The sequence below is a fragment of the Dipodomys merriami genome, unplaced genomic scaffold (assembly GCF_024711535.1).
Source record: "Dipodomys merriami isolate MVZ:Mamm:240054 unplaced genomic scaffold, mDipMer1.0.p SCAF_1, whole genome shotgun sequence".
NCBI classification, from domain to species: domain Eukaryota; kingdom Metazoa; phylum Chordata; class Mammalia; order Rodentia; family Heteromyidae; genus Dipodomys; species Dipodomys merriami.
Window position 1 is genome coordinate 131,898,289 of NW_027202270.1, and position 9,210 is coordinate 131,907,498.

The 9,210-nt window shown below is 43.2% G+C and overlaps 1 protein-coding gene across 1 annotated transcript in view; it reads right to left on the bottom strand.

Moving 5' to 3' along the window:
• Exd2 (exonuclease 3'-5' domain containing 2) overlaps positions 1 to 8,024 on the bottom strand; it is a 35,714-nt gene extending 27,690 nt beyond the window's left edge. Inside the window, exon 1 of the mRNA XM_070031392.1 lies at positions 7,921 to 8,024. The gene's annotated coding sequence lies outside the window, so the exon portion shown is untranslated. The remainder of the gene's footprint in view (positions 1 to 7,920) is intronic.
• Between the last annotated feature and the right edge of the window lie 1,186 nt (positions 8,025 to 9,210).

The following is a 9,210-nucleotide window of genomic DNA, read 5'->3' on the forward strand; positions in this document are numbered from 1 at the left end:
AACATGTAAGGCTTCCATAGAAGGTCAGTTCCTACAAAGAAGCCCACAAATGAATTCAAACCAAACAAAACTCTAGAAATTTCAGCAGTCAGTTGTTTGCTTGTATGGTGCTGGGGATTGTATTTAGGACCTCTCACTCGGAAGGCAGTTGCTCTACAACTTGAGCCATGCCGGTAGCTCCTAACAAAGTTCTAAAACCAGTAAAAAAAGAAAAAAGAAAAAGAAAAAAAGTTCATAAAGCCATGAAGGAAAAATAAATATACTCAAGAACTGAAAGGGCCTTTAAAGAAAGAATATTCAAACAGGTACCAGTGGCTCATGCCTATAATCGTAGCTTCTCAGGAGGCTGAGGTCTGACAATCGAGGTTCAAAGCCACCCAGGGCAGGAAAGTCAAAAAGCCAGGGACACCCAGGCCCTGATTTCAAGCACCAGGACCAGCATTAAAAAAAGAAGAAGAAGGAGAAGAAGAAGGAGAAGAAGAAGAAGAAGAAGGAGAAGAAGGAGAAGAAGGAGAAGAAGGAAGGAGAAGAAGAAGAAGAAGAAGAAGAAGAAGAAGAAGAAGAAGAAGAAGAAGAAGAAGAAGAAGAAGAAGAAGAAGGAGAAGAAGAAGAGGAGGAAGAAGAGGAAGAAGAAGAGGAGGAGGAGGAAGAGGAGGAGGAGGAGGAGGAGGAGGAGGAGGAGGAAGAGGAGGAGGAGGAGGAGGAGGAGGAAGAAGAAGAAGAAGAAGGAGAAGGAGAAGAAGGAGAAGGAGAAGGAGAAGGAGAAGGAGAAGGAGAAGGAGAAGGAGAAGGAGAAGGAGAAGGAGAAGAAGATGGAGGAGGACGAGGAGGAGGAGGAGGAGGAGGAGGAGGAGGAGGAGGAGGAGGAGGAGGAGGAGGAGGAGGAGGAGGAGAAGAAGAAGAAGAAGAAGAAGAAGAAGAAGAAGAAGAAGAAGAAGAAGAAGAAGAAGAAGAAGAAGAAGAAGAAGAAGAAAGAAAATTCAGACTGTGGATATAACTCAGTGGTACAGTGCTTGCCAAGCACATTTGGGGCCCTGGGTTCAATTCCTAGAAACCCATCCTAACTACAACAACAGTAGCAGCAGCAACAATAACCAAAGAAAAAATATTCAGCTGGTATGGTAGCACATGCCTGTAATCCTAGCATTCCAGATGCCAAGACAGAAAGATCAAGAATTCTAGGCCAGTCAAAGCCCAGTTGTTCACACCAGTAATCTGAGCTACTCAGGAGGCTGAGATTGTGGTTCAAAGCATGCTAGGATAGGAAATTCTTTTTTTTTTTTTGGTCCGGTCATGGGGCCTGAACTCTGGGCCTGGGCGCTGTCCCTCAGCTCTTCACCTCAAGGCTAGGGCTCTACCACTTGAGCCACAGAGCCACTTCTGGCTTTTTTTTTCTTTCTGCTCATGTGATGCTGAGGAATGGAACCCAGGGCATGCATGAGGCAAGCACTATACCACTGAACTACCTTCCCAGCCCCCATGATACTTTTTATCTCCAATTAACCACCAGAAAACCAGAAGTGGAGCTGTGGTTCAAGGTGGTAGAGTGCTAGCCTTGAGCAAAAGAGCTCAGGGGCAGTGCCCAGGCCCTGAGTTCAAGCCCCATAACTGACTAAAAAAACAAAACAAAACAAAAAAAAAGAGCAGAGATATGGAGAATGGACTGAAAAATTACCCCAAGATTCAAGAAAGTCCACCTTACCCCAGTCAGAATGTCCCACATCCACAAATCAGCCAACGACAAATGCTGGAGGGGATGTGGAGAAAGAGGAACGCTATTACACTGCTGGTGGGAATGTACACTCATACAACCACTTTGGAAAGCAGTCTGGAGGGTCCTTAGAAAGCTAAAGATTGACCTCCCTTACGACCCAGTCATACCACTTCTAGGCATCTACCCTGAACAACAGGAACCAATATACAAGGACACGTGCACCTCCATGTTTATTGCAGCACTGTTCGCAATAGCTAGGATATGGAAACAACCTAGATGCCCCACCACAGATGAATGGATCCAAAAATTGTGGTATCTATACACAATGGAATATTATGCAGCCATTAGAAATGACAAAATAATGGCATTTGCAGGGAAATGGATGGAGCTAGAAGGAATCATGTTGAGCGAGGTAAGCCAAGAACGAAGAGACAAACAGTACATGGTCTCCCTGATAAGTGGATGATGAATCCAAAATGTTAGGTGATATGACAAAACTAACAGGACTTAAGAAACAAAGAACTCCCACTCATCTGGTTGAACCACTACTAAATATCCCCATGCTGCTGATCACATATATGGTATATAACATATGAGCACCGTTATATATTACAGACTGTGATAGACAATTTGCTCCAGGAAAGTTAGAATGAACTTGTGACTTTAAATGAGCATCATTATTCCACAATACTGTGAATTTCCGGAAATTAAGTAATCACTTAATCACGATCAAAAAAAAAAAAAAAAAAGAACCTTGGGGAAGGGAGGGAGGGAGGGGATGGTAGGGGGAAAACAATGGAGGGGGTAACAATGTTCAAGAGGAAGTGGAAGTGTACTCATTACCTCACTCATGTAACTGTAACCCTCTGTATAGTATCTCTACAATAAAAAAAATTTTAAAAAAAAAAAAAAAAAAGATTCAAGAAAGAAAGACTGGGGTATAGGAAGTGGTAAGATTTATCAAAGTTTTTGGATTCTCAACCTGGATTAACTAAATCTGTCCATAGAGAGACTTAGAGAATATGCTCCTAGTGCCTGAATTCATCATAGCCAGAAACAAAACCAGCCCAGGTATGGCCCACTCCTATAATAATTCTATTCAGCACTAATAAGGAATGAATGGGTATGTATCAAATGACTTCAAGGTAAAAGAAGCCAGGCACAATATTTATGTAAAATTCTACAACAGCAAAACTACTCCTTGATGGAAAAATATCGGAACAGTAGTTTCCTCTGGAGGAGGAGGGTTGCAGGGCAGACACTGCAGTTGGGCGGTGTAGTAGCTGTACATCCAAAACCTAGGGAAGGGCATTACAGGAATGAGGAACTTTCTGGAATGGTAGTGAAGATCAACATCTTGACAGGTGCTTGGGTGAGGAGGGAAAAGGATGCCTGTAATACCAGCACTTGGGAGGATGAAGCAGGAGGACTGCAAGTTGAAGGCCAGCCTGGACTACACAGCAAGATCCTAAGAGGTAATTTTGCTTTTCTCCTGCTTGTATGATGATGAATGACTATGGTTTATCTCTTGTCTTTCCACAGTGCAAGTCCCAAGAGCTCAGGGAACTTAATGGGCTCCTTCACTACTATAACGCAGTATCTGGCAATGAGGTGACAGTACTCAACAAATACTCATTAAATGAAGAAAACAATTTGATCAATGTTCCTGATGCAATCATCAGGTTAAAACACTCTATTAATTCAAGTGAAACAGGATTTTTGTTCCCTTCACTAAGGCTCTAAACAGGTAGTTTAAAACAGAGTTTGAATCTTACAAAAAGATTGCTCAGAGATTCAAACCTTTTAGTGCTTTAACATTTCCCATGACTGAAATAATTCGGGATTCTGATTAAAAAGTTTTTGGCTGGGTCTGGTGAAACATGACTGTAATTCCAGCATTTAGGGGGCGTAGGCAAGAGGATGAGTTAAAACCAGCCTTGGCTGAGTTACATAGCAAGTTTATGTCTCAAAAAAACAACAAGAAAAATGTTTTGTCAGGCACGGGTGGCTTACATATGTAACCCTAGCTACTTGGGAGGATGAGAATGGAAGGACTGTAGTACAAGATATGCCCAGGCAAAATGTTCACAGATCCTCATCTCAACAGAAAAATCTGGGCATGGTAATTTACACCTGTCATCTCAGCTACAGCAGAAAAGTCTAAAAGGAGGATCAAATTTCAGGCCAGCTTGGACAAAAAGAGACCTGTCATTTCAAAAATAACCAAGGTAAAGGACCAGAGAGTGACTCAAGGGGCAGAGTATCTCTGCCTAGCAGGTGTGAGGCCGAGTTCAAACCTCAATGCTACCACCAAAAAAAATTTTTTTGTATGCAACAATCAAGTGTAACTATTATTATCAATTGTTAACTAAGGGTAGTAGGATTATGAACAACCTATTTTTCATTTTTTAATTCTTTATAAGTATAAATCTGATACCAGTATATAGTCAGAATAATACCCAAATAGAAGTTTGGGGGGATTTTTTTTCTTTTTTCTTTTCTTTTCTTTCTTTTTTTTTTTGTCGGTCATGGGCTTGAACTCTGGGCCTGGGCGCTGTCCCTCAGCTCTTCAGCTCAAGGTAAGTGCTCTACACTTGAGCCACAGCACCACTTCCGGTTTTCTGGTGGTTTATTGGAGAAAAGAGTCTCTTGGACTTTGCTGCCCAGGCTGCCTTTGAACCACGAGTCTCAGATCTCAGCCTCCTGAGTAGCTAGGATTACAGGTGTGAGCCACCGGCGCCCGGCTTCAAATATAAGTTTTTTTAGAGACAAGCAATTAAATATTCCACTTGACAACATATAATCACATTCATGGACTAAATCACATTTTAATAAATTAAACAATTATGTTACAAGTGTTTGCAGAATAATACAACATGTGATAACAACAAAGACCCTGAGTAAAATATTCTGGGTCCAAATCTAGCCTCTGCCACTTGCTGTGTGCAATTTACTAAACTTTTTTATACCACTTTTTTAATACCACTGTAGTTCTTCAGACCACAGAACTATTAAAGGAAAGAAAAAAGAATCAGACACTTAAAATAAGTCAAGTTTAGCCCTTAAGTCCAAATAAAGGATTCTCTCTATTATATGGTAGACCATGACCTGATTTCTGCCTACCTACTTGCAGGATCTTGAAAGTTAGTTTCAGTGGAAAGGTCCTTGCATTCTATACACCTTGCTTATGTATAGCCAGGTATGGTAGCTCACCTACCATAATCCTAGATACTCATGAGGCTGAGACTGGGGAAATGGTGGCTCAAGGCTATCCCAGGTTAAAGGTTTACAAGATCCTATTTCAGCCGATAAAAAACTGGGTGTGAGTGCCAGCCTTTGGGGAAGAGAGGAGGACTGAGTGTGCAGCTACCATCTCAGCTACTTGGGAACCATAAATAGGAAGATTAAAGTCCAGGATATGCATGGAAATGTCATAATGAAATCCCCCCTTATATAGCAAAGAAAAGTAGGAGAGGAAGGAAGGAAGGAAGGAAGGAAGGAAGGAAGGAAGGAAGGAAGGAAGGAAGGAAGGAAGGAAGGAAGGAAGGGAGTGAGTCAGGCAGGCAGGCAGAAAGGAAGGCAGGCAAGTAAGCAAAGCAAGAGCTCAGATCAGCCCAGGGGAAAAAGTGAGGCCTTATTCAAAAAAAGGTCTGGGAATGTGGCTTTATGTTAGAGTGCTTGACTAGCATGCATGAAGCCCTGGGTTCGATTCCTCAGTACCATATGAACAGAAAAAGCCAGAAGTGGCATGTGGTTCAAGTGGTAGAGTGCTAGCCTTGAGCAAAAGAAGCTGAAGTGCAAGGCCTTGAATTCAGATCTCAGTACCATATCACACACACAAAGGCTGAAACCACCAAACCTCTAAAAGAGCTCAGATGAAATGGCAATATATACGATGCACTGTTGGTAGGCAGAAGTTTGTCATCAACTGCACAAAGGCATTCATCTTTCAGAAACACTCACACAGCACACATACACATGTACAAAGTTTCTCTTGGTGCAGTGTGTCTAACACTGGAATAAACTGCAAATAATCTATGGAATTCCACATTCTATGAAAGGTTAACACACTATGGAACTTCTAGAAAAGTAGAAAGAATAGGTCAGTCTATATAAAGACAAAGTTTCAAACCCATTTTTAAGCATGAAACATCAAGTTGCAGAATATGTACCATATGGTATATTTGTAAGAAAATATGCATTTAGGAGCTGGGAAGATGGCTCAGTGGTAGAGCGTTTGCCTTGCATGCCTGAGGCCCTGGGTTCGATTCCTCAGCACCACATAAGCAAAATGAAAAAAGCCGGAAGTGGCGCTGTGGCTCAAGTGGTAGAGCTCTAGCCTTGAGCTGAGGGACAGCGCCCAGGCCCAGAGTTCAGGCCCCACAACCGGACCCCCCCCCCCAAAAAAAGAAAAGAAAATATGCATTTATAAAATTTAACATGAAATCTTTGCAAACACATGCACTTATACACATTTGCCAATAAATGTAAAAAGAAATAAAAAAATGTCACCCAAACTGGTAACAGTTCTTTGGAGAGCCTGGTGAAGAGGATGAGATTGTGTGTGTGTGTGTGTGTGTGTGTGTGTGTGTGTGTGTGTGTGTGTGTGTGTGTGTGTGTGTGTGTCTGTGTCTGTGTGTGTCTGTGTGTGTCTGTGTCTGTGTGTCTATGGGTAGAGATGTCTTATTTATAAAATTTACATGATTTTTACAAGATTATATAGAGATTTGTATATATAAATACATAGGTACATATGAACATGTGTAAGTACATACAGGATCATATATACTACATACATGTACATATAGATCTATGTATAGAGAGAAATGTATATTTCATTTTTAATTGAGAAATGTATTTTTAATTTTTAATTGGAGAAAAAAGAATCATCATGAATGATACTGATATACACTGTGTCAGTGAGTGAAGAAGGCAGAAGGAAATTCACTGAAAGTGGCTGAATAATAAAAGTAGAGATGGGGAATGTGAGAGCGGTAAGGGGGTCAAATCTAATTAAAGTACTGTATATGCATGTATGAAATACAACAGTAAACCTCCTTTGAACAAAGAAACACACACACACACACACACACACACACACACACAAGAATGACAAGAAAGTAAATAGTTCCTGTCTTGAATGGAAGTATTAAGTATCAGTGGGGACGGGGGGGGGGGGGGGGGGGGAGGGGGAGAATGGCGAGTGGAAGAGGGTGGATATGGTTAAAATATTTTATGTATGTTTGTGGAGATTCTTGAGATTGGTTTGGGTAGGAGGGGAGATGAGGGAGGGGGAGGGGTTAAGTCCCATGAAGATACGTTGTATGGTAAGTGGACATTTCAAAATGAAATTGATACTAATAAATACGGGGAAATGATTAGTTGCCTGGAGTATAACTAAAATGAACATTTTAAAATGTATTTTCAACATAAGCCCTACTTGGCCAAATTGAAGCATTTCCTCCATGTAACCTCTTTTCTCCCACACTTTCTAATTTACATAATTATAAAAATGTTGCACTTGCAATCCCTTCTATTGTAATCCAACTTTTAAAAAAGCGCGTGGTCTTGTGTTTCCAAGAAGGAGGTATTTGAAAGTAAAGAAGGAAGGATATAGAAGAGTGTCGAGTCCAACCGCACATCCAAAGCTGTAAAGTCTTGAGTTTGGTTGCATTTTGACGCGCAGATCTCCGCTTTGTAGCCATGTCTAGGATTCTTGTTTGGCCGAGAGGGAAAGGGGTGGCTGGCAGCGAGGCCAGGGCAGCGAGGCCAAGAGCGGCGGGTGCGAGTGGCCAGGGGCCCGGGGGCCCCCGAACAGAGCGGCGGGAAGGGCCGCGGCGCCCCGGGATTACCATCGCGGGTTCCCGGGTGACTGCCTGGCTGGAAAAGCCTCGAGGAGACGCTGGAGAGGACGGAGGGAGGACGAGGGGATGGACGCGCGGACAGAGGGCCAGCGGAGGGCCCTGTCGAAGCCCCACAAAGCGGGGCCGCCCGCCCAGGTGTGTGGGGGCTCGGAGGCCGCGCCCGAGGGCGGAGAGAGGGGGGACAGGACCGACTCGATGGGGAACAGCAAGGACCCATCCATCGGCGCCCCCACCCCACGCACTGTGGTACCCCAGTATCACAACCGTTCTCCATCCGCGCAGGAAACGCCCTCGGCTCCGCGGACAGACCCAAGGCTTCTCCCACCCCGGAGCTTCACTTACCCACAGCCTCCGACCCGACCAGCGCACCTGCGGCACCTCACGCTGAAAAGCTGGAACCACCGCCACCCGCCTGCGCGCGCACACACCCGGATCCACTAGAGCCGTAACCACTTCCGGGCCAGAGGCTGCTCAGAAGGCTGTCATACCAGCTGGAGTGCGGAGATGGGAGGCGCCATCTTGTACGGAAGCCCTGGGGGCGGCTGTTAATCCAGTTTATTCACTGTTGAACAAAGGACCTATGAAAATGGGGAAGGCTGAACGTTCCTTCAGAAAAGTGGTGTTATTATTTCTGCGATACCATTTGTGTGCTATGTTTTGGCTTTGAAGGAGGAAGCTTATAAAACCTTCACGATTGCCATGTACAATTTTTGAATCTTTATTACCTCGGTAGTGTTTTGCTACTACAGTTCTTTTTACTTATTTGTTTCCCCCCAGTCCTGGGGCTTGAACTCAGGGCCTGCGCACTGTCCCTGAGCTTCTCTTGCTCAAGGCTAGCACTCTACCACTTGAGCCACAGCACCGCTTCTGGCCTTTTCTGTGTTTGTGGTACTGAGGAATCGAACCCAGGGCTTCATGTATGCTAGGCAAGCACTCTACTACTAAGCCACATTCCCAGACCTCTACATTACTTTTCTTAACTATGAAATGATGACAGTACATAGGAGAGACAGTGTGTTTAAATAATAATATATTCCTCATTACCAGTATATACCATGTTATAGTCATCAATAGTTTATGCCATTCTTTTATAATAATCATAATGTCACCTACTTATTAAATTATTTTGCTCAGTAGTTAACAATTGTTCTATGTCAGGCAAGTAATGTGTGTTGTATGCTATTCCTTTGTCATGGAATGTGTGAATCTTGTTAATTGATTGGCTCAGGTATTTTGTTATAGTGATTGAAAATTGTCTAACACACACATGAATGTGTATACACACACACACACACAGAATTATTTCTCTTTGTTTAATTTCATATTGGCCAATCAGGAGACTTTAAAGCTTGAATTGTACTATGTTGGGCCCCAGATTTCTCGTTAAATTTATCAAACCCAACAAATCCTTACTCATGCTGCAAACTAGCTCCTCCCTCCTCTCTATGCAGCATATGTTGTACCTCTCTCCGCTTGAACCCTGTGAAATATCCTAGAGTGCCGTTTCTCATTTTGTATTATTATTATTAGTTGGCAGGATTTTGCTATGTATGTAGCCCAGGCAGGCCTTGAATTTGTTATGCTCCTGCCTCAGCCTTCTGAGTGCCGAAATTGCCGGGCACTGGTGGCTTG